General features: G+C 38.9%; 1 protein-coding gene and 1 long non-coding RNA gene across 2 annotated transcripts in view; both read left to right on the top strand.

The window, feature by feature from the left end:
• The window catches only part of DLG2 (discs large MAGUK scaffold protein 2), a 2,041,254-nt gene that overhangs the window by 762,988 nt on the left and 1,252,073 nt on the right, over window positions 1-26,193 (top strand). The gene's annotated exons all lie outside the window — the stretch shown is intronic.
• LOC141279256 (uncharacterized) lies at window positions 22,463-25,404 on the top strand. The gene is made up of 3 exons (XR_012333227.1): window positions 22,463-22,535; window positions 24,902-24,950; window positions 25,336-25,404. It is a non-coding gene; the product is annotated as an uncharacterized lncRNA (long non-coding RNA).

Raw genomic sequence — 26,193 nt, forward strand, 5'->3', positions numbered from 1 at the left:
TAAAGAAGTATTTCAGAAATTAGGAGTTGTGAGGGATCAGTTTAGATTATTAGAAAAAATTATTTATATATAAAGCATTTACTTGGCATGTGCTCAGGATTGAGTGAAGCACTAATACCATTCTATTAGTGGTAATACTAATATTAATACATACTTTTATGGTTATGATTCCTTTAAAGGAGGAGAAAAAATATTCTCAGCAGATGACCTGTCCTATCACCCCCTTAATTATTTGTCCACAGATTTACGTGCAATAGCACCCACCCCTTCTTCTTTCAGTCTTGTCTTGTTTAAGGCAAATCCCTACCATCTGAGTAGCAGATGATTTTTCTGTGACATTCAAGGTGAAGATACCTCTTTGCCAGAGTAATGGTCTTAACCCATTGATAAAAGCATTGGTACACTTACACTAGCAAATCACCATAGAAAATGCATAATAGGTATTAACCTAAGACTAGAACAGGATGCTCATTCTCTCCTATACACATAAGCCACAGATTATCAGAAGTGGCTGGGGCATGGGTGCAGGCTGGCTGTCATAGACATTATCTTTGTCAACCTGAGATTCAGAATTTACTGGCTAGTTATCCAGGGGATCTTTGTAGATCTACGCCCTAAAGCAGCCCTCCAAATCTGAGGTGCAAGCTTAGGAATGTGTGTCTTTGGTCAGCTTTCATGCTGGGCACATCTAGATGGCTTCCTGGATGAAAAAAGTGGAATGTGCGTTTCCACTCCAAGCCTAAGGAGGCTGCTTCTCTCAGGACTTCAGTCCTTGGTGAGCGGGAAGCTTGGCTCTCGCCCTCCTCAGGAGGCCCCTTTGCTTTGCTAGATCAGTCACCAGCACTGATAGTGAAAGGGCAGTTCTCTGGGAAAAGCACTTTGCTTTGGGATACTCAAATTACTCAATGAAATAGTTTCCTCCACAACGTAGCAGTGGATTAAACACCAATCTGAAGGAGTGTTTCTGCTCTTTCAAAGCCCACATTGACCTGAGTGCCCTAATTTATGCCTTTTTCCTTCAAAAAACAGCACCTCATGCTTGGGCTTTACAGTTTACAAATAACTTTCACATCCGTTATCTATTGTGCTCTTAGCACCAGTTCTGCAGGTGAGTAGAACGTAGAGGAAGTAGGTAATTAAATAGGTAATGACATCCCTATTTTACAGATGCAGAAACTGAAGCACTGGAAGGTTTGGTGGTTTGGCAAAGGCCATACAATGACAGAATGGCGGTGATGGCTGTTCATAAGCCAGTGAAGTGCAAAAGAACTCTCTTTCCATTATATTTTTGGCTTTGATTTACAGTTTACAAAAAGCTTTTATGTATATTATTTCATTTACTTCTAAGGAAATTTGACCATAGTGGTTGAGAGTATGAGTTAGATCTCTATTCCAGTTCCAACATCACTGTTTACTAGCTGTGTGATACTGAAGATACTTCACTTCACTGACCTCAGTTTCCTTCTTGATAAAGTGAGGATAAGAATAGCTTCCTTCTTTTTTTTTTAAGGAATTTTTTAAAATTCAAGTATAGTTGATTTACAATGTTTCAGGTGTACAGCAAAATGACTCAGTTACATATATATATATATATATATATATATATATATGTTTTTCAGATTCTTTTCCATTATAGGTTATTACAAGATATTGAACATAGTTCCCTGTGCTACACAGTAGGTCCTTGTTGTTCATCTGTTTTATATATAGTAGTGTATATCTGTTAATCCCAAATTCCTAATTTATCCCTCCCCCGCCCCTTCTCCTTTGGTAACCGTAAGTTTTTTTCTATGTCTGTGAGTCTAAGAACAGCTTTCTTGCAAGGCAATTGTGTGAATTAGAGATACTATGTAGAAGCCACATGGTATAGCCTCTGACACCCAAAAAACGCCCCAAAGGTGGCAGCTACTGCAGTTATTATCAACCATTCTATGAATCAAAAAATACCTTGACTGCTTTGCAAATGAGAAAACTGAGACCATGGGGAAAGGCAGAAGAAAATTCATTAGATTCCTAGGCTCCTTAAGAGAAAAAAGTGTTTGTAAATGTCCGTGGGGTGTGGAAGGTACAGGTGGCTCTGGCCACCATTACCAACATTCTTGGTCCAGTTTGATTTCAGATGAAGGTTTTGAACAATTTGTGCTCTAAGGTTTTTCAGTGGCCGGTTTTGTTTTCAGATGAATGGAGTTAGGAACAATAAAATGGTACCAGGTGTCCGCGTTTGCTTCGCCTCTGGAGGCAGACCTCTGTTTACACCTTTAATGAATTGAAGTCAGCCTACTATCAAATCAAGTTCCCTCTGCTCCAGGTGCCAGAATGTGTGCAGAGCACCTTCCAAAGGTGTTATATTAGTACTCCAAAGTGAGCTGGCGATCCCCGTGGTGTCACACTTGACCTTCCAGAGCATGTTTACCCCAGACAGGTGTAGCCTGGTAGAACAAATTGAAAGCTGCTTGCAGCAAAATGAAAGAGTAACAGACAATACCAGTGTCACCCCTATTGGGACAGTTGCTACATTGGGGCTTGATATGTGAAAAATGCCATGAATGCACTTTCAGCTCCAGAGGAGAGAGGGAGCTGGCTTGAATCCCCACCTATGGGATGGTGTGCTGTTTAACGGCATCTGATCTCCTCATATGTGGGAGACATCCCATCATAATTCATTCTCTACATTTCTCCCGGCTAATAGATGTGAGCACTGGGGCAGATAATCTAAGACTCATTTATACGTGGCTTTGAAAATCCTTAAATGAATTTTTCAGCAAATTGACCTTCTTAATTTAGTTTTGCTTAGGCTCTTAATTTATAACTCCTATTCTTCTTAATGAACAGACTATCTCTAGCTATCTCTAGGGTCCTGGAAATTTTTTCGAGATGCAATTCTTGTAAATTTACTTTAAACCACCAACTCCTATAGAATATTAATAATATTGATTTACCTAGTACTTATTGAACATGCAGCAAGGAGGGAATTTCCCAGGCTGGTCAGGGAAGCAGAAATATTTCCTATAATTATATAAGGCAGCAATTGCTAAGAACTTCTTCCCTCTGGAGATGTTGTCAAACTTCGACTGAATCACAATTCTACATCCTGGGACAGTCAAAACCTCTCTTCACACTTTCTGCGAGTTTCTGTGACTTACTTTCTATGTCTTCCTGTCTCCAGTGTTCCAGTGTTTCTGTATCAACACAGATACTGTTATCTACTCTCCCAGTAAGTGCAAACACAAAGCAAAGCCTCATTCTCAGTTTGCCCCAGACACCACTTTTATTTGCCACCAACAATTTGGGAGTTGAGTAATTTTGCTGGATAGTAACTGCCTAGTCACGGTGAATGTGTCACACATTTCAGATCACGGATTTTCCTACTATCTTGCTGGCTTCCTCTTCACCTCTGCCTCTGATGCTAGTCCCCTCATAGTCATTTTCCTTTTCTAACGCCTTCTCTCCTTTCTCCTTCTGCATGCATCCCCCCTTCTCTGCTTGAATCGCAGGAATCAGCCCTATCAGGCCAGGCATCTACACAGGTTTATCAAAGCATGCCTTTTTTTAAAAGCAGATCTTTTACTGCAAGAGACTTTCCTAAGGAAATAACACCTTTCTGTTATTTACAGAAAATAAATAACACCATACTGTTCTAATCATAATACAGCAGTGTAAGTGTGATGAATAACAGTGTAAGAATATTATGAAGCACAGAGAAGGGGTATCTCACTTAGCCTGGAGGGAGTGGTGATCCTAACCAATGAGTGAAGTTGGCCAGACAAATTCGGCAGGTGAGGGTGAGGTAGCGAGGTAGGTCCTTCTAAGCAGAGGGACGAACGTGAGCCAATGTTCAGAGATGAGAAGCAGCATAATATACGGAGGGAATTGCAAGTAATTCAGTGTTTCAGAGCAAGAAGACAGTGGAGAGAGTGGTAGCAATTGAGGCTGGAGAGGCAAGAAGGGCTGGGTCGGGGAGGTTCTGAAGCGTCATGTTAGGGAGCTTAGATCTGACCGCACAGACCGTGAAGAGCCACTGACAGGCCAAAGCATGGGATAGACACAGATTTTTGTTTTGACTTGATCACTCGAGTGGCTATGGGTATCTGTAATCTAGAGATGCAGAGCAGGAAATGCTTAGATTATCATCTAGTCCATAACCAGTTCACAGAATTTGAGGTCCCAATAGTGTATTCTTCGATAGCACACCAGTCTGCCCATCCAGTGCCCAGCATGCTGAGGTGCCGGCTCAGAGACTCCTGGGCACACTCTCTGACCCACACAGATGCCATAGCAAATGGGAGCCCTTCCCTTCCACCTAGCTGAGCAGTCCACGACAAACTGTCTTTGAGAGAGTCTTGTAATATGAGAAGCAAATGTAAAATTCTATAAGCTTATCTTGCTAAAGACTAAGCAGTAGGTTGCTTTTGCTTTTCCTAGGACTGTGTTAGGGATCGGGTAGACTATTTCCCCTAAGGTGATAGCTCTGCAGGCAAATAATGCGGCAATGAGTAAAATATGCTTTCTACTCCTTTCTGTTACAGCTGCTGCCTCTGAAATAGGCAGCACCCTGCATTTCCAAATGCTAGAAGGATGAGAAAAGTTCAGTCCCTTTGCAATGGGAGGTGTGTGTGCTGGCAGGAGAGTGAGGGCATATAACACTGAAATACCGAAAACCTGAGTGATAGCAACATTTTCTGTTAGGTTTGTGATCAGTGTTAGAGAAGTTATCTTTTGTCCCAGAAGTTTAAAGATATGACGTGTAAAGCATCCAGGAGAACCATGGACGGAGCCACTGCTTAACTGAGGACGACATCCCCAAAAGACCGTCATTCTGAGAGCAGCCTAGGATTGCCTCAGAATCTCTTACTCCACCTGGCATTCTTGTCTGGCATTCCCAAACTGGGGCATGGCTTTGGGTCCCACACTGGGCTCTTTCTTCCGAGCCTTAACTCTTTTCTCTTTTTTCTCTTCCAAATATTCCAGAGAATAATGGAATGATGCTGGTTCTTAGAGTTGACAAACCTGGCTTTTGATCTTACTCCCATTATTTTCTAGCCAGGTAGCTTTGGGGGAGGGGTAAGTACCTTCTCTGTGCCTCGGTTATCTCATCGAGGAAATGCAGACAGTCTGCTATTTCTCACAGGATTGCTGTGATGATTCATCATAATGGATCTAGAGAACAAGTATAGTGCCTGGCACATAAATGCTCAAATAATGACAGCCACCAATAATGTTATACTCAAGTAAATTTAACCCAATACCAGGACCACTGCTCAGGCTTAATTTGTGTGTATGTATCTTCAGTTCTGTACCTGGATTAAACCTAATGTAAATGAATGAAGCATCTGGGATCCTGTTTCTCATGAATATATTTCCTCTGTATACATATATGCCAGTGGATCTGGGGACCTTTTAAGGATAAACAGCCTTCCTATTAAATATCAAAGATGAGATTAATATAACTGGCTGGATAACTGCTCTCAAAAGACCAACGCAACAAGGGGAAATTCCAGCTTAGTTTGGTACAAGCACTGAGGTACAAGTCTGTAGTCTGAGTTGTAACAACACAGTGAGCCAATGAAGAAGCCAAGTGCATGGCATCACTATATGGAACTTCAGTTTACAGCTTGCATTCAGATAGCACCTTTCAGTCTTCTTAACCCTTTGTTGTAATTCTCCTACACTATAGCTGGGGCCAGTTCACCCACTCTCTAGAATGAACCCGGAGAAAAACTCCCCTTTATGCCTCCAAATCATAATATGTTTCAAAGAGTTTTATATTTCTAACAGGAAAGAGTTGCTGATATAATATAAAAGAGAACTGTCCAGAGGCTGTGGCATTTAAAAGTCAATGCTAAGTTTGTTGTTTTAAAGAAAGATTCGGGGGATATTGCCAACATTTATATTTCATGTTGCTTGTGGAATTGCTTTCAATTCTGTCTCACTTAGGTCTCTGTAGAGTAAAGATTCCTAGGTTGCTATGGAAAATATGCACGTAAGCTGACTGCTGTGGTAACTAGTCCCATATGGTGGAGAGGCATAATATGGCACAGGATTTGCATAACTAATTTGAGCATGTTAGTGAACAGCACAATCTGTGCCTAGGAGGCTAAGTAATCGGAGGCTTTTTTATATTATTGTGCACACGAAACTATTAAGTACTAGTGTTTGTTTTTATATTGTCAGTTGTTGACTTCTCTGATTTCAGGCATCAGTTCACACAGTATATGACTATATAAAGGTGTGACATTGTGTGTGTGAGTATGTTTGGGAGCTTATAAAGTTGATTCAGTCTCATTATTTTATAGTTACATCTGGAGGCCTAAGTCTAAGGCTGTTTTTCACAGCATGAAAAGGATTTAATTAAACTTCTATTAGTTTATCACTATTCAAATCAACTCAATCTAATTAGTGTTTATTTGGGGTGGTTCTTTGCTAGTTATCGTAAGTATTTTTATTTGAGGTGCTGCTGTTTGCCCAGATCATGCTGTTTCTGTCTTCAGTGCCTACAAGGCTTTTGTCTGTATCTTAACCTAGAATAGTGAGTGATGAATGGTAGGTAGGAAATACCTGTGGTAATATAAACAGCCTCAGTTCTGGTGTCATGTTCTTTAGTATAAAGCATACTATGAAACAGTTTTTTAAAAATGGGATGTACCTATATGTAGCATCGTGAGCTAATGTCAATAATATTAGAGAAAACATTGCACAACAATGTGTGCAAACATGATTTCAATTTGTAATAATACTTGCAGAATTTTGTTTACATAAGGAATAGGCCTGAACAGATGCATGTTGTACATGCTAGATTGATTAGTGACCCCTCAGAATTCATGTCCAAATTTCTCTCCTTTTATAAAGATCCTGGTCATTGGATTAGGTCTCACCCTGATCTGGTATAACCTTATCATAACATGATTATATCTGAAAAGACCGTATTTCCAAATAAGGTCTCATTCTGAAGTTTCTGGCATACAGTTGCTGTGCATGTTTTATTAGATTTACAGCGAAGTATGCCTTTTTTGGCAATTGTAAATGGTATTGTAATTTTAGTTTTGGATCTGGAAATTTCTTAGTAGGGAAAAAAGTTGGGAATTTTTAAGTTTATAAATTTAATTCCCTTGATTGCTGTAGATCTATTTAAATTATGTCATATTGGGTTGGTTGTGATAGTTTGTGTTTTTTGAGGAATTGGTCCATTTTTTCCTAAGTTGTCAAATTTATGCATGTAGAACTTCTTGTAGTACTCATTTGTTATCTTTTTGAGGTCTGATATTAGTAATTTATACCTTCTTTCTTTTTTTCTTTGTCAGTCTTACTAGAGGTTTGTCAATTTTATTGATCTTTTCAAACAAAGGGCTTTGTTTCATTGATTTCAATGTATTGATTTTCAGTTTTGAATTTCATTGATTTCTGCTCTTAACTTTTTAAAAATTATTTACTTACTTCTGTTTGCTTTGACACCATCCTCTTACCAGTTGAAGTGAAGTGGAAAAGCCTTACCTCCATTTATATGCCTTTACTCTTCTCTATTTACATGTAACTTTCTTAAATATTTCTTCTACATTCATTTAGAACCACATTAGATGCATTATAATGTTTGTTTCCATTATCAAACATAATTTAGAAAACTCAAAAGAAGAAGGAAAGTCAAGTCTACTGTATTTAGCTGCATTTTTCCTTACCACATTCTTTTCTTTTCTTTCTTGATATTCAAAGTGTTTTTTCTTTTATCATTTCCTTTCTGTTTAAAGAATTTTCTTTAGATTTTTTTGATTGGGGGTGTAAATCTGCTGGAGACACATTCTCTTAGCTTTCCTTTATCTGAGAATGTCTTGATTTTCTCTTAGTTTTTGAAGAATTTTTGCTGGTTATAGTATTCTGGATTGATAGTCCTTTTTCTTTTTCAACACTTGAAGAATGTTCTGTTGCTCCCTTATGGCTTCTGGAAGGATTTCTGATGAGAAATCCACTGTCATTCAGATAGATCTTCCTCTGTAGGTAGAATGCCATTTCTGTGTTGCTGCTTTCACAAGGTTTTTCTTTATCTTTAGTTTTCATAATACTGACTACGATGTGTCTTGGTGTAGATTTCTTTGAGCTTATCCTGTTTGGGTTTTGCTCAGCATCTTGATTCTGGACGGGTGTGTGTGTGTGTGTGTGTGTGTGTGTGTGCGCGTGCGTGTACACTTGCCAAATTTAAGAAGTTTTCAGCCATTATTTTTTGAGTGCTTTTTCAGGTCTGCCCTCTTTCTCTTCTCCTTCTGGGACTCTGACTCTCAAATGTTAGATCTTTTGTTATAGTCCCACAGATCCCTGAGTCTCTTGTCAGTTTTTTGAGTTAATTTATTCTCTGTTGTAATGTATTGGGTTGGCCAAAAAATTCGTTCGGGTTTCCAAAACATCGTATGGAAAAACCCAAAGGAAATTTTTGGCCAACCCAATATATTGTTTTATCTTCCAGCTCACTGATTCTTTCCTCTGTCCCCTCCGTTCCCTTACTGAACCTATCCATTGAGATTTTTATTTCAATTATTGTATTTTTCAGTTCTAAAACTTTAGTTTGAAACTTCTTTATATCTTCTATATTTTTGTTGTTGTTGTTGAGACTTTTTCTTTCTTGAGACTTTCTATTTTCCCATTTCAGATATGTTTATAACTGCTCATTGAAGCATTTTTATGATGGCTAACTAAAATTTTTGTAGGATTATTTTAACATCTCTGTCATCTTGGTGTTGTATCTATTGATTGTCTTTTTTCTTTCAGGTTTAGATTTTCTTGGTTCTTGGTATGATGAGTAATTTTCTACCGAATCCTGTACTTTTGAGGCAGGAGAAGGGGAGGAGCTGCCTCATTATTGCCAAGTGGGGGCAGAAGTACAGGTTTCCCACTCAGCCTCTGTTGACACCAAAGAGGCAAGGCTCCATTATTGCTGAGTGGAAGTGAGGGTTCCAGCTCCCCACTAGGCTTTCACTGATACCTCCCTGGCTGAAAGGGATAGGAGTCCCATCTGGTACTGCACACTACATAGCCCCTACTGACATCATGGTGGGTGGAGGTGGGAGGGTGTGATCTTATTACCTTGGACAGTGCTGAAAGTCTTGACTCTCTAGTAGGCATCCTCTGATACCACCCCACTGACAGGGAGGGATGCCTTGTTACTGCCAGGTGCGAGTAGAAGTCCAAGCCTCCCAAGGAGTCTCTACTGACACTATTGTCCATGGGGATGGCTTTAGTACTGCCCAGTGTAGTAGATGAATGTCCCGAATCCCTACTAGGCATTCTCTGGCACTATCCCAGAAGGGGTGTTGGGAAACCTCATTATAGGCTGACAAGGATGGAAGCCTAGATTCCTGACTTGGCCTTGGCTGGTGTGCGTGGGGTTAGGGCTGTAGTTTGTGTGTGTGTGTGTGTGTGTGTGTGTGTGTGTGTGTATTTGCATGTGCGTGTGCGTGCATATGTGTGGCGTTTGGCAGGAGGAGAGCAATTATAATCTAAATGTTTTCTGTCTTTCTAGGCTGCCCCCTTTCCTGGCCCTTTGGCTGGAGAGGATTAGCTTTTGTTAGAGCCTTATATATGTGCACCTGTTGACCCTTCTGGGTTTCCACCTTCCTCAGCTCTAACTCTGGAATATATGAAGCAAAAAGAAAACCCAGGGAACTCACTACCATATTGCTCCTTGAGTCCCTAGGTTCTCTATCTGGTCAGCTTGCTTATTTCTACCTTTTAGTCTTATGTTTGTTCTATATATAAAGCCCAGGGTTTCTAGTTGTACTTAGTAGAAGGAATTGGGAAAAGTACCTCTACTTCAGCTTCCCCAAAGTAAAAGTACATAGGCTTCCCTTTTATTATTTGTTTAGCACTTAGAATTTGGCATGTGGTATTTTTCCTGGGATCTGGGACATTATTGCCACTACAACTTGAGAGAGATCATCCCAAGCTACAAAATCTGGCTGGCAGTGTCACTGTAAACATAAAGTTGGCAGTAGTCACAGGCTGATTACAAAGACTGGCAGCCTTGCCCTAAGTACAGGCATGCACGACAAAGACTCAGTCATTGGAAAGTAATAATGTCTGTCATTGCCATAGTATTTACCACGGGTGTACCGTTTTGTCATTATTCTTAATAGTAGCAATAACAATGAAAACAACAATCATAATTGCTACGATATTTGAGTGCCTGTTTCAAAGTGGTTTGAGTACATCATGTCATCTAATTTGCACCTTAGCTGCTTTCATGCACATGCTTCACTGTGTATATATGAGCTTATTTATTATCTACCATCAGGTTCTGTTCTAGGTACTACTAGGCATAAAAAGGAACAAGATTGCCTAGGTTCCCACTGTCTTCCCACTCTGGAGGAGATAAGCAATATATAAGCAAATAAACCAACAAACAAGACCTCAGATAGACATAGATCTTAGAGACAGTAAAACGTGGAGGTTTGATGGAGAATGCTTGGAGAGCAGGGACTAACTACTTCAGGGGATGCTTGCGGAAGACCTGTGCAACATGGGCACTCTACAAGAGCAATAGCCGTCTACCCAACCTCAGTGCCTTTGATGCTTATTAATAATTTTGAATGTAAAGGCTGAAGGCATATACATATCCTCAAAAAGACAAGCTTTTGCTTTCTATTGGAATCATTGTTTCATTTCAGATGTTTCATAGGTTAGTGATGGAATGTTAGGTACAAAATGTTTAGAACTTTGAGTTTAGATCACAGCCCACTCATGTGCACTTTGGGCAGGATTGTGCTGGCCAGAAATGTATAACCAACTGTTTTTTCAGGACTCTCATATTAAAGCTGAAGTAAGCATGTGATTGACAGCGTTAGAGAACTTATTTTTCCAGTACTTTCATCTCTCTGCTAGTGCTCTCTTTTGCAAAGAAGAAAACAAAACAGCTTTCTGTGAAAAAGAAACAAAATAGCTTCTTGAGGGGTAACCTTGTTGAGTGGTTGTTGGCTTTTAACAAAGAATATACACTTACCTTTACAATGATTAGTTACGGTTAAAAATAAGACCTAGCTACTATTTATTGAGCATCTGCTATGTGTTATGCACTTTCTGTATATTTCCCTTAATCTTTACAATTTTAGTGGGCAAGGGTTTGTTGCATTCTGTTTAGAAATGAGGATAAAAGACTCAGAATAAGCTGCTTTTCTCTGTTTGCATTCTTCCAACCCTGAACAATTATCTGTTCTCTGCTCTTTTCAGTGCCTCAGGGGCTGACCACTGTTGTCTGACCCACCTAGGACTTCCTTCCTAGCTTGTTTCTGGTTGAGTTTAGACAAAGGGTGGCCCTTGCAAGAGATAAGAAGGCCAGAGAAGAAGACTAGGGAATTTATTTCCTGCTTTAGTTCTGTTGCATTTGGTCACTGATGATTGTAGCTCCTGCTGGGCAACAAACACTTCTGTGAAGGCCCCACCTCTCATCAGACTCTAATTCTTTGTTTTCCCCCCTTGCCCTAAGCACTAGAGGAAGTAAAGCCTTCTTGCTCCTGCTCTTGTGTCCTGAGTGCCTCATTATTCCTTGTTGCTTCCCTTAACACTGCCCATACCTCCCTTCATTAAATTTCCTTCAGAATCCCATATGAATTGCCTTTTATTTCCTTTATGGACCCCGTTATGTAGTTAAGTTACACAATTAGTACACGGTTAACCTGAAATTTCCAGGCTTCAAACTTCAATCTGCTAGATTCCAAAGTTTATGCTTTTTCTACTAAAATTAAGCTATGCTCCCCTATCCCAAAACATCAGATATATATAAAAGAGTTAATGAAAGAGTTAATGACTCACCTAAAATGACCACCATAGACTTAAGAAGCGATTGTTCTTACAGTCGTTTACAAATGTGCCCTCTACAGACACAGAAGCAGAAAACCTGCATATACAGATGTAATGAACCATGTAGGAAATTCTTTTGGTGTGCTCTTATTATCAAATTTGTCTACAGTTAGAAACCTTTCTGATCCGTATGGGTGTTCAATGTGGTGGTTTTACTTCTATTACACTACATTGGGTCTGTGATCACTGTAATGTAGTTGAAAAGGTTTGACCATTTAAGACTTTAAGTATTTTATAGTTATGTCTTACGATGATCACATAGCTCTTTTCTCTGTGGGCATTAATATAAGATAATTGACCTTGGCTCCTATGATTCGCTTTCAGCTTGGGGACACAGCTCCCATCATGGTCAATTATCTCACAGTAATTCCAACAACAAAAGCAACTATTGCTTAATTAAGCAATTTCCTAATCAACTTCTTGGACTGGAGAATATAGCATGGCACATACTAATATGCCTGCTTTCAGTGGAATTGCTGCCCTACCATGGGTAACTCACACATAGTGTGAAATACTTTTTATATTGAACAATTTAGGCATATTAATACTATGAAGATAATTTCATATTGGAGACACTTTGAGTATGAATTAGGACTTCACTCCTAGCCCCCGGCCTCATGTTCAGTGCAGATAAGACAAATTGCTTTGTCTTTGCCAGTAAAATTCACCTCTCCCTGCAACTTCCCAGGCTTGCTCATCTGAGCTGCTCAGAATTACTGCAAAGTGCATAGTAAGAACTCTACACCCCCATGTGGTGGCAACAATATTCCTGGGAAATCATGTATGATAATAAGGACTTTCTTATTATTTATAAATTTTCTACTCTCTAAACGTGGCATTTTTAGACCTCACTCAGGTTAGAACGTTTTTGTAGATTAGTGAAAATAACTTTTAAAATATTCTGTGTATAAAATTGTTAAAATCTATTTGTAAAGTGTAACTTTTTTTCTTGGTTCAATACAGTCATAACAACTAGAGAAAACAGACTGAACCCGTAAATTAGACAACAGGTGTCAAAAATTTTATTGCATACTTTTTTTTTAACATCTTTATTGGAGTATAATTACTTTGCAATGGTGTGATAGTTTCTGCTTTATAACAAAATGAATCAGCTATACATATACATATATCCCCATATCTCCTCCCTCTTGCATCTCCCTCCCACCCTCCCTATCCCAACCCTCTAGGTGGTCACAAAGCACCGAGCTGATCTCCCTGTGCTATGCGGCTGCTTCCCACTAGCTATCTATTTTACATTTGGTAGTGTATATAAGTCCATGCCGCTCTCACTTCGTCCCAGCTTACCCTTCCCCCTCCCTGTGTCCTCAAGTCCATAGCCTACATCTTTATTTCTGTCCTGCCCCTAGGTTCTTGAGAATCTTTTTTTTTTTTTTTTTTTAGATTCCATATATATATGTTAGCATATGGTATTTGTTTTTCTCTTTCTGACTTACTTCACTCTGTATGACGGACTCTAGGTCCATCCACCTCACTACAAATAACTCAATTTCGTTTCTTTTAAGATTGAGTAATATTCCATTGTATATATGTGCCACATCTTCTTTATCCATTCATCTGTCGACGGACACTTAGGTTGCTTCCATGGCCTGGCTATTGTAAATAGAGCTGCAATGAACATTTTGGTACATGACTCTTTTTGAATTATGGTTTTCTCAGGGTATATGCCCAGTAGTGGGATTGCTGGGTCATATGGTAGTTCTATTTTTAGTTTTTTGTGGAAGCTCCTTACTGTTCTCCATAGTGGCTGTATCAATTTACATTCCCACAACAGTGCAAGAGGGTTCCCTTTTCTCCACACCCTCTCCAGCGTTTATTGTTTCTAGATTTTTTGATGATGGCCATTCTGACTGGTGTGAGATGATACCTCACTGTAGTTTTGATTTGCGTTTCTCTAATGATTAGTGATGTTGAGCATTCTTTCATGTGTTTGTTAGCAATCTGTATATCTTCTTTGGAGAAATGTCTAGTTAGGTCTCCTGCCCATTTTGGGATTGGGTTGTTTGTTCTTTTGATATTGAGCTGCATGAGCTTCCATACTTCTTATAATAGTCTATTATACCTTCTTGGAGGTGGTGGAAAAAATGTTGGACTGTGATCAGAATTGATGGTTTCTAGATCTAGGCCTCCCCCTTGCCAGTTCTGTGGCTTTGGGTATCGTTCTTAGCCTCTGTATCCTTATCTGCAAAACAAGAGTATGATTCCTGCCTCATTTGTAATTTTATAAAGTTTCAAGTATAAAGTAATGTTTTATTAAGCTATGCTTTAAACTCTCATAATTATAATATGTAATTTCTAGGTAAAATTTTTAAATTGTAAAACTAGCTAATTAAAAATTTCAGAGGCTCTGTACACTGTATTTTGAAACACGATCTTAAAAATTATTTTCTTTAAATATTAGGAATCTTAAAAGCTAAAATGAATTCATACACCTATGAATCTATATTTATAGTGAATGTTGTAAACAGTGGCGAGAGGGAGAATGATGGCTGAACTAGTTGTGTTTCTCTTCCAGAATAACTACAGCTATCTTTTATGTTTCTATGTATTGGTTCTTAGTCTCTTTTCCAACTTTGTGCAACTTTGTAAAATTTCATATTCTCCCCTCAATATAGGGTAAAACCTGTTTTTCTGTCAAAAGTAGTACACTTACCTTATCAAACTAGATGATGTGGTATTGACTGACTTTCTATTTTATGCCCGATTTATCCTATGGAGGTACTTTGAGTTCAGACAAATGAGTGAAAGAGCTTTCTAAAAAGCACAATATAAATGGAAAGTAGTATTATTATCCAATGTTCAGCTGTACACTGGCTCTGGGATATTATTTATTACTGTTACTGATTTAAAACAGAAAGAAAAATGAAAATATAACCAAAGGTAGAAAACAGGTGAGTAGGAATAGGACAGAGAACCTGGGACAGGAAGAAACTATCACTTGAGTGTTTCCTGGAAATCATTGGATTTAACACTTTGTGGTTCAGTCTGAGAGGTGAAATTGAGAAGGGGGAAAAGAACAAATAAAAAGAAAGAGTCTAAAAGCATCTTTCCTCTGGATCTGGGATATTGAAAGAAGATCGGAAATAAAGTGTATTGTAAAATACTTTATTTATTTATTTATGGCTATGTTGGGTCTTTGCTGCTGTGCGCGGGCTTTCTCTAGTTGTAGATAGCGGGGGCTACTCTTTGTACCTGTGCGCGGGCTTCTCATTGCGGTGGCTTCTCTTGTTGCGGAGCATGGGCCCTAGGTGCACAGGCTTCAGTAGTTGTGGTGCGCAGGCTTCAGTAGTTGCGGCGTGCAGGCTTAGTAGGTGTGGCTTGCGGGCTCTAGAGAGCAGGCTCAGTAGTTGTGGCACACGGGCTTAGTTGCTCCGCGGCATGTGGCATCTTCCTGGACCAGGGCTCGAACCCGTGTCCCCTGCATTGGCAGGCGGATTCTTAACCACTGCACCACCAGGGAAGTCCCAAGTATTGTAAAATACTTAACCATTGCCTTGATGCTCTTCAACAGACTTTGAAGAACAGTAGCGGACACTTAGGGGATGTTTTTGAGTGCTTTGCATAACTTTGGACGGAGAAAGATCACTACAGCCATCATAAGAAAGCCCGGGGACTGGGTAAAATCTGGATCTAGATATTTATTAGCAGCCTTGCCAGAAACTCTGAGAAAAGCAAGTGAATACCGGTAAATGCCTGTCCAACAATCACCATGAAACGGCTGTGATTTCTAGGCCTCCACCTTACAGGAGAGTTTGGAAATAAGGGCATAGAGGATTGATTTGCAAGATGTTGTGCCAGGATTATTTCTTTTATATGTCTCTCTTTGTTTCAATCTCCTTTATCATCTTCCGGTTGATTCTGTAGAGAAGTTATAGGGCCAAGTTCATTTTGGATTTAGAAAACTCCATTTGATAGCGCCATCTTCAGTTTTCCTCTCAATGAACAAAATGGAACTGCCCTGAGTCTCCATGAGGTCTGTCAAAAACAAGGCTGCGAAACGATCATAATGTGAGGAAACCACACAGCTCAGATCTGAGAATTTAGATACTTTTTTTATTGATTCAACCCCTTTTATTGTGGGATGGCCATGCCTCTGGGACTTTGCTGGGTTGTTGGAGAGCAAAAAGTTTTGACCAAAGCAATGACAGTTCTCTCCTTCTCATGGAACTTTCACAGTAGTAGGTGAGATAGATAGCTAAATAATCATATTATAACTATATTATTTAATATATAACACACACTTATAGATCTGTATTTACAGTGAATATACAGTTGAGGGAAACATTTTATACATGAGATAAAACATAATATAACTAACTCTATAATGGCATATTAATAGAAGTAATATAAATAAAAGAAAGAAAATGTTTTAGAAGATATGAGAGTGTATGTTGAGAATAACCCAGGGTCACATGCACGTATTTTATGAACCTGGATGGGATTATTAGGCCACAATGACAGAGACATTTCTGAAAGTGGTACACAACTTACTTCTTGCATGGATTTATTCAGTAAATAGCTTTTTGACCACCTATTACGTTCCAAGTAATGTGCTGGATAATGACAATGATTGTAGTTTGGATAGGATGCTGTTTGCTCTTTGAATCTCTCATAGAAGAGAAAGTGAGAAGTATGATGGGGAAAGACTCCACTTATTTGTGGCCTCTTCACCTGAGTGACCTGAGGTCTGGAAATTAATCAGTTGTGTCTAGTGTCTTGGATGTAGTTCCTTCCTTTTTTTATATTCCCACCAAACTTTGAATGTAGCTCTATTTGTTTACTGGATGTTCTGTAACACATCTTTCACTAGCGAGAAGCTTGCAAATATTCATGAATGTCCTATGATGTACTAGGAACTAAGGCAGGAATTGGAGACAGAAAAATAAATGAGCAATTAGCACATTCTCTTTATTCACGAGGCTCAGAATATTATAGAGGAAACCTCCATATAGGTGCTTAATTGCCATACCAAGTGGGATGATAAAGGTATATATTGGATGAAGAGGCAGAACAGAGAAAACGAGCATTTCTTCCTCATGGGAGAGATGGAGGAAAGAGAAAAGTATAGAAAAACTTTGTAGAGGAGCTATGAAAGCTTAGATGGAAGAATTATTTAGAGAAAGAAAGGACTTCTATGCAGAAGGAACAGCATGAACAAAGATACAGAAGTATAGAACAAGTAATTGGATTTAGCTAGAGTAGGACATAAGTAAAAAAAAAAAAAAAAAATCGAACCATGGGAATCTGAAACATCCCAGGTTAGGGAGTGAGTAGAGAAAAAAAGAATAGTGGAGGCAAATGCAGAGGCAGTGGGAAGTAGAAGACTCCCCCCGCACCCCAAAGGAAAACTTACCAGAAAGGCTTACAGAGAGTTGGTCTAGGAAGGCGGCATGGCTCTGCTCCTGGGGTCCTGGGCATGGGTGAGTGTAAGACACATCTAAGGCAGCCGGAGGGCACCCAGAGCAAAAATCGCTGTTTCTCCTGTGTTGGTTCCTTGGTCTCATTAGTGAATATCCCAGTGCTCAGCCACTCTAATTGGTTTGGGTTCCTAGTTAAGAGAGCTGGATTTTTTAAACATTTCTTCCCCACCAAGGCCATTACTCTTCAAAAGCCAGAGCAGTGCCAAGACTTACTTCAGAGAATTTTCCCGACGCTCTGAGTCCTAATTAAAGGAAAGTCTGAACAAAGAGGAGAGCTTTGCCTGTCTCTCTGAACATAGGGAGGTGGTGTCCCAGAGAGATTTATAATGCTGGTTGATTCGGTGGCTGCAGTGGTTCTTTGGAGGATTTTCTGCAGCGCTACTTTATTGCTGCTGCAATGGAACTATTTGGTTGAGGCAGCCCAGATCAAGGGGAAGAATGCTTCAGGGAAGATTTTCTCTAGCTCAGTGGGGCTTCATTCAGATCCCACATGAAGAGAGACAGACAATGGAGTTGATGTTTTATTTGGGAAGCCAGTGTTTTTGTGACTAGAAGGAAGACAGTACAGAGTAAGGGAGCTCAGTCCTCTACCTTAGAAGGTGGTCATAAAATCACCAGTCATCCTGTAATTTCTAGTATAACTTTCTAGCTGTATTTAATTAGTAACTTTATGGAATGTCCCCGTTTGGAATTAAGAATTTTGTGGCTTTAATTTTCCACTTGTACATACGATAAATCCAAATGGGGAGCTCCATATATCCATATATGCCAGTGGTACATGGTATTTCAGTATTCCCTACGTGTTGGGAATAAACCAGATATCATCTCCTTTTTCTTTCCTTTTTTTTTTTTTTTTGAATACTCAGTGTGAAGCTGGTCTTATTAATCTCATTTTTCAGGTACAGAATTGAGGATTTAGAATCATTACAGATTCTATTACTTATTCTACCGATAATGGAGCTGGGATAAGAAGCCAGGTTCTTGTAAGAATGATAAGGTTAAGTAAAATTTGAATTGTAAGTTCAGAATGAGTCATGATGTATTTTAAAAAAGAGTATTTCCTAGTTTTGTCCACTCCAAAGGGCCACAGGCAATAACAGCTGAGTAGCTGTGAACACCACTAGTGGCTTGAGTGTGGTTTCTAAATACCGTTTCCCAGTGAAAAGAGCCAAGGCTTCTTGAAAAAATATAACTTTTCAAGAATAAAGCTAGTTCTAGGTCTGAAGTAGGAAAAATACAACGTAAACCTGGAATATTTTATGTCAAAAGCAAATAAGCTCTCTATCAAGATATGTAGTGTCACATTAAAAGGAGTCAGAAGCCAAAATGAGGCAAGCTGAGCATCGATAAGGATAAAATTACAATGAAGGGCTTCCCTGGTGGCACAGTGGTTGAGAGTCCGCCTGCCGATGCAGGGGACGCGGGTTCGTGCCCCGGTCCGGGAGGATCCCACGTGCTGCGGAGCGGCTGGGCCCGTGGGCCATGGCCGCTGAGCCTGCGCGTCCGGAGCCTGTGCTCCATGGCGGGAGAGTCCACGACAGTGAGAGGCCCGCGTACCACAAAACAAAAACAAAAACAAAAACAAACAAAATTACAATGAATTAAAACACACCAAATATGTTTAAATTCATGACTTCAGAGTGATATTATTTAAAAATCACCTCCTTGCCAGCTGTGTAGGAAGTTAGGAAATCTATTCATTATTTTGGAAACTGGTAAATAAAAGGAAAGATTCAAACAGTTTCCTATAGGTTTTGTACAAACTGAAATTTAAGAAAAGCAATGTTTGAAAGGAAATGTCTCTTTATAGCAGTTTCTACTTAGTAAATTAGGAAGGAGTGATAGAATGTCACCATTTTAAATGAATAGATCTAGAATATATTTGTCGTGGCTGCAACAAAAGAGAGACAGTCAGGCATCATGGGATTTCTGATGGCAATACATCTCACCATTTATGAAGTGGTCTTGCCCTAAATATAGAGCTGAGTGTGACCGAGTCTCTAGATTTAATTCTCATTTCATAGGAGTTACAGGAGACAATACATGGGACAATACAATCAAGAAAATCCAGACTGTAGACAGCTTTACAGGACAAAAAATCTGGTTTTATTTTGTTTTGTTCTTTTAACAAATAAATGTGTGTGCATGTGTGTGCGTGTGTACGAATGGGGGTGAGGGTATGTCTATGGGATCCTGCAGATTAAAAGAGACTTAAGAGACACACAAAGCATGTATGGATTTGTTTTGAATCCTAATTTGAATAAACTTTTACAAAAAATTAGACAATCAGGAAAATTTAAATCCTATTAGCTGTTTGATGATAATTAAAGAATTTTTGTTGGTACTGGAGTTATGTTAAAAAGAAAGAGTTGTTATATTTAAATCTTCTGACTAAAATATTTATAGATGAAGTGAAATGATGCCTGATTTTGCTTCAAAATAATATAAGGGAGTGGTTAGGAGTGTAGGTTAAGTTACTTTTGTTATGGGTTAATCACTATTGAAGCTGGATGAGGATATATATGGTGGTAGATAGTACTATGCTCTCTTCTTTTAATATATTTAAATTTTTCCTTAACAAAAAGTAAAATAGAGAAAGCGAGATAGAGAAAGGGAGGGAAAAAGGAAAAAAGGAAGGAAGGGAAGACAAAAGAAAGGAAGAAAGAAGGAAAGAGAACTTAGGTATTTCTGACTCCATAATCAGTGTTCTTATTTTCTATGCTCCATAATATTTAATATGTAATTTATTAAGGGTTATCAGGATACATAAGAATTATAAGAGTATGGTAGAAAACTCCATTTGATCCCCGCCCCTCTTAGCCATAGCTTGTGTCTAAAGATTGTACAGAATAGGGGCTTAATACATGTTTATTGACATGTCTGGGTATGTGAAACATACAGAAACAACTAATTATTTGAAATGTTGAATATGTAACTTTGAAATAGAAATCAGGTATCAATTCTGGCCCTAGGTCAGCTGCCTTAGAGCTGAGGAGTTTTAGGCTGGTCACTTTGTTTCTCTGAGAATGAATAGTAGTTATTTAGTGGGCTTTTGAGAGGCTCCAGTGAAATAACATATGTAAAAGCCAATTAAACTATAGTATTATATCGGCATAGGACACTCTTGTTGATTAGTACAGAATTTAGGTGTCATCAGAACTGAAAGAAAATCCTTCTCATAAGTTCAGGAATAGGAAGGTTTCATGAATGAAGGAGTGCATAAGTTGAACGTCGGAGAATAGAAACTGTTTACTTTGACAGAAAGAACACTGCAGAAGAAGAGCACGGTGGGAGCAAGGATTCAGAGTGGAATGAATAGAGCATTTACAGGGCACAGAGTCGTGGAGACGGAGAATATCAGAGCTGGAAGGGATCTTGGAAATAGTCTAGCTCTGGGACGAAGTGAGGGAGTGGCATGGACATATATACACTACCAAATATAAAATAGATAGCTAGTGGGAAGCAGCCACATGGCACAGGGAGATCAGCTCCGTGCCTTGTGACCACCTAGAGGGGTGGGATAGGGAGGGTGGGAGGGAGATGCACGAGGGAGGGGATATGGGGATATATGTATATGTGTAGCTGATTCACTTTGTTATACAGCAGAAACTAACATGCCATGGTAAGACAATTATACTCCAATAAAGATGCTAAAAAAAAAAAAAGAAAGAAAGAAAGAATTGAGAAAGCTAAGGCCCTGATAGAATAAGTGCATTGCCCACGCTGGAAACAGCTAGTAAGTGGCTGAGCCAAGGACTCCAATCATCACTGTTTTTCCTCCTGTGAAAACTTCCTCTTAGTGGTAAGATTTAGCTGACTAGAACTGGGAAGGTGAGATTGATTAAGCAAGGTAAGACAAATTGATTTAAAACAGAAAGACTCTGACCATTAGGTTTTAAATGTGATCCCTTCTGGGATTGAGAAGTTTAGTATAGTTTCAAGCAGGAGAATTATCGGAAGAAGTGGTGGCTTGAGAAGTGTGTACTTCGTGTATAGGAAGGAGTAAGGGTTGAAATAGCAAGATAACATGGAATGCTATTGCAGCTCCTCATATGAGAGCACGAGGACTGCCCCAGAGGTATGCTGATGCTGGTTGGATGGAGAAAAGGGGCGCACTCTTTTTTTTTTTTTTTTTTTTTTTTTGCGGGCCTCTCACTGTTGTGGCCTCTCCCGTTGCGGAGCACAGGCTCCAGACGCGCAGGCTCAGCAGCCATGGCTCACGGGCCCAGCCGCTCCGCGGCATGTGGGATCCTCCCGGACCGGGGCACGAACCTGTGTCCCCTGCATCGGCAGGCAGACTCTCAACCACTGCGCCACCGGAGAAGCCCAGGGGCGCCCTCTTAAGGGGACAATTAGATGCTCTTGATGACAGATTTAAAATAACTTTATAGGACCACATAGGACTATAAGTAGATTAATATATTACAGAACTTGGTATAGAAGATGCAATTTTAAAACTACATAGCCACCTCTATTTCATCCCCCATTTAATAGTCATTCAGCAAACACAGTGAGAAACCTGAAATTCAGAGAGAAGAGTTAATTTATCCAAGGTCACATGGATGATAAACAATTGAGTCAAAAGTCAAGTCTGGTGCCATTTCCACCACTAGGATTTCTTAACCTGGCATCTATGGATCTCCAGAGAGTTGATCACTGAGCCTCAATTGTTATCTAAATGCTGTGGAGATATGTGAAAATTTGTAAATTTATTTGTCTGGGGGGCAGGTGGGGCTGGGCTAGTAGAAGTGAGTGTCGTAACTTTTAACAGGTCCTCGAAGTGATCTTAGCCAAGAGGTTAAGAACTTAAATGTTTATGTATTTAAAACGATATCATTTGGGATAAATATTAAACCAAGTTATATTTCTTTTCTCTCAAAACTTTTTCTCTCTCCCTCCTAACCCTCCTGAATTTTGTATCTGGGGGTGGGAGAAAGTTTACATGTCCTCATGGTGACAAGAGTAAGCAACAGGACCTCATGTGCGTGTCTATGATCTCTGGCACTTTGCTGGTATCCATGGAAGTATTCCTTGTCTTGCTTTCTAAGAATCCTGCTGATATCCACAGCCATAGACTGTGGCTGGTGACATTCCCAGAATCTTCTTTTGGCATGAATGGAGCTTGATGGATTGGCTCCATGTTGATGCCAGCTGGTACTTCAGGTCTGTCCCTTGTATCCTAGGTCTCTCTTGCATCCAGCCTATGGCTTAGACCCTCCCTTCTGTCACCTCTGCTCTGTGATCACCATTGAAGCTCTAAGGGTAAGCTTGAAGGCTCTCAGCTGTGAAATGTTGTCCAACACTAAGGGAATAGAGATACCTGGTTTGCTTCCGTATCACTTAGCTGCAAAGAATGACTCTCGAATGACATCTCCAACCCACTCTTTACCTAAATACGACTTGAAATCATTTTTATCTCAACTGTAGTTACCCCTGTTGGCACAGAGCCTCAGTCTCCACATCTGTAAAATAGGGACAATATCTCATAAGCGTGTGGTAATAAAGATTAAGTAGGATAGTGTTTATAAACATCTAGAATAAGTCTTGGTATTTAAAGGACTATTGCTTTTATTGTTCTCCTCCTCTTCCCCTTCTTCTTCTTCTTCTTCTTTCCTTCTCCTCCTTCTCCTTCTTCTTCTTCAGCAGCGGCCTCACAGATTAAGTCTTTTTCCTCTTAATATTCCTAATACCTATCACAAAGCTTGGGGCATAAGAGGAACTTAGTAAATATTTGATTAATGAATGAAATGAATTCAGAGAAGTGTCCTGTATGTTGCCAAAATAACAGCAACAAAAAAACAAAAACAAAAAACGACCCTTAACTAACTTCTCAGTTTACCTATAGCTGTTTTAGAAAATGTATCAGTATGGTATCTTAAAACTTATAAATATCTGTATTTCAAAGGATGTTCTTGAAAAGTATATACTGTTTAAAGAAACTAGTTCCAATTTCTGAATGATGTTTGCTACAAGGTATTTGCTTGCCATATTCCACTGATTTATGTTCAAAAGACACCTTGTTTTGTACTTTTTTATGCTGTGTTCCATCCACATTTGGTAGTTCCAAACTTAGATTGAAATGATTTAGAAAGCACACACATTAGGTTATGATGAGCTCTAACTTGGCAGTCAATGAAGTGTTGTCTTTTTTTTTTTTTTTTTTTTACAATCATGGAGTAAAGTACTTAACAATTTATAGCCTGACTCTATTCTTGTATTATACAACAATTTCCTTCTTTTTAGCTGCATGGCAGTTCCAAACAATTGAGCAGTTGCCATCTAGTGGGCAAAAACTGTAATGGCATAAAGGAAGCTGACGCCTTGATCATTGAAATGAGAACAGCATTGCATATACCTGGAAGAGGGAACTTACTAAATCCATTCACAATTTTTACAGCAGTGATATCTAAATTTAGACACTGGAGCTATAGAGAAATAGCTAAAAGTTTGAAATATTTTTGGGTAAAATGAAAAAGAAAATTAAACCAAAGGCCGCTTCATACCTATTAGAACAACTCAAAACAACAACACTAACAAATGACAATATGAAATGTTGAGGAGGAGATGAAGTAATCAGAATGCATACACACTGCTGATGGGAATGCAAGAGAGTACAGCAGCTCTGGAAAACAGTTTGGCAGTCTTATAATGTTAAACATAAACTTACCATATCGCCCAGCAATTCCATTCTTAGGCATTTATCCAAAAGAAATGAAAAATATATCTTCACACAGACATCTGTACACAAATGTTTATATAGCTTTATTCATAATTATCAAAAACTGGAAGCAACCTAAATTCCATCAACTAAATAATGGATACACAAACTGTGCTACATCCACATAATGGAATACTTCTCTGCAATATAAATGAGTAAACTATTGATACACATGACAACATGGATGGATCACAAATGCCTTTTGCTAACTAAAAGAAGTCAGACTCAAAAGACTCAAAATCATACATATTATATAGTTCCATTATGATGGCTTTATGGAAAACAGAAAACTATAGGGACAGAAATCATATCAGTGGTTGCCAAGGGCTGGGGGTTGAGAGAGGGGATGGATTACTAAGAGGTATGAGAGAACTATTAGAATGAGGAAAATTTTCTCTATCTTGATTGATTATAGCAGCGGTTACATGACTTTAAAAGTTTATTGAAAGTCATAGAACTAACTGTACACCTAATAAGATGTACCTCAATAAAAAAGGGGGATCAAATACTTTAAAACAGCAGATTAAATAATCAGGCAGATTTGGTCATCATTCACTGAAAAAATGAGAAGGGCTATCAGTTATCAGATGCTAATTGCGTCATGAGCCAGCAGTGAGAAATTGAGACAAACAGATGAAAAAGAATTCTTCACATATACCCTGCAGAAATTTTAAACTGACTCATCCTATTTGTAATAATTCTATGTAGAGTTTTTTCCCCAAAAGTTCTATTTGTTTATAATCTGTCCTAGGGTTTATAGATGTGTTGAATTTTTGGCTCTAGGATGCTTTGACTTTCTTTGTAACAATGAATCTATCTAGCACTGCTTTGCATAGACATGCACTATTGAATAACATTTTGATTATACTTTTTAATTTACCGAGCATTTCTACTCTTGTGTACTGCACAGCATGGTTAGGAAGTTATCACCATTTCAAAGATCCTCTACTGTCAAACAGGTTAGTCTATTTCAAAATCTCCATTACTTTTAATTCTGAAGTGACATTATACAAGTAACCAAACATACATATTTAAAAAAAAATAAAATTTACTACTGCTTTCACATTTAGTGGGCAATGTGGAGTTAAATTGTTTCATTATGGGGTTAGCGTTGTTTTAAAAATACCCCAAAATAAGCATAAACACAACAAATAAGTATAAGCTATGGAATAATGTGATGACTCAGACTAAAATTGCCACAAGTGAGCAATAGTGACATCTTGAGGTCGGGTGGGAATGGTCTGTGTATGTGCTTTTCCTTTGTGCATAACTTTATTCATATTTATAAATATATAAACATTGAAAGTTGTTAGGCTCATAAGTATCCACATTCTCATTTCACAGATGAAATAAAGAAGGATTGAAAAGGTGGGCTAATTGGTCTAGGATAACATTGCTGAGAAGTGGCAGGACCTGAGCCTCAAAGTAAGTCCTACTTCTCACTGTGCTCGTTCCATCACTCCAGCTCCCTCTTCTTGATGCTGGTACAGGTCTGCTCTGCACTGGGCTGCTCCTGATAATACATGTTGGAGATTGCCTGTCATAGAAGAACCAGGGTTTTAGGGGAAGGCCAAAAGGAGAGAAACTCATAAATACCTCCCGTAGGTCAACTGAGTAAAGTCTGTCTTCAGGTCCTGGAGTCCCATCATGTGGAATATAAGCTGTCTACTCTGGGGACCAGGGTACAACTATTATACAAACAACACTCTTAGTTTCTCCAAACATTCCTTTTCAGGTCTACCTTTTCTGTATAGGCAGTCTCTATTGAGTGTTTTATTCACCTCAGGTTTTCCAGTGGGATCAATCATTCTTTCACATAGCTTAATAATAATAAAAAAAAAAAGTGGGCAAGAAAGCATTCTGGACTAGGCAAAAATCTCATCAATCTGGATTTCAGTTTTAAGATGGAAAGTGAGGACTTTATCACCTCTACCCAGGGCCCTTTGTGAGTCCCTGTTTTCGAAATCACATTTTGAGTATTTACTGTGTGACAAGCATCTTCTTTCATTTAAATCCATACAGCAATCCTAATTGCTTTCTGTAGCTCCAATGTATAGATGAGGAAACTAGAGGTATAAATATGTTAGGTAATATGTTCCAAGCCATAGAGCTAGTGAGTCATAGAATAACTGTCTTTTGGTCTGTCTGACTCCTAAGCCTTTTACCCTACCTAGTATGAATTCTTAAAAGCTAATAATTTCT

This window comes from Tursiops truncatus, chromosome 8, assembly GCF_011762595.2.
Source record: "Tursiops truncatus isolate mTurTru1 chromosome 8, mTurTru1.mat.Y, whole genome shotgun sequence".
NCBI lineage: Eukaryota > Metazoa > Chordata > Mammalia > Artiodactyla > Delphinidae > Tursiops > Tursiops truncatus.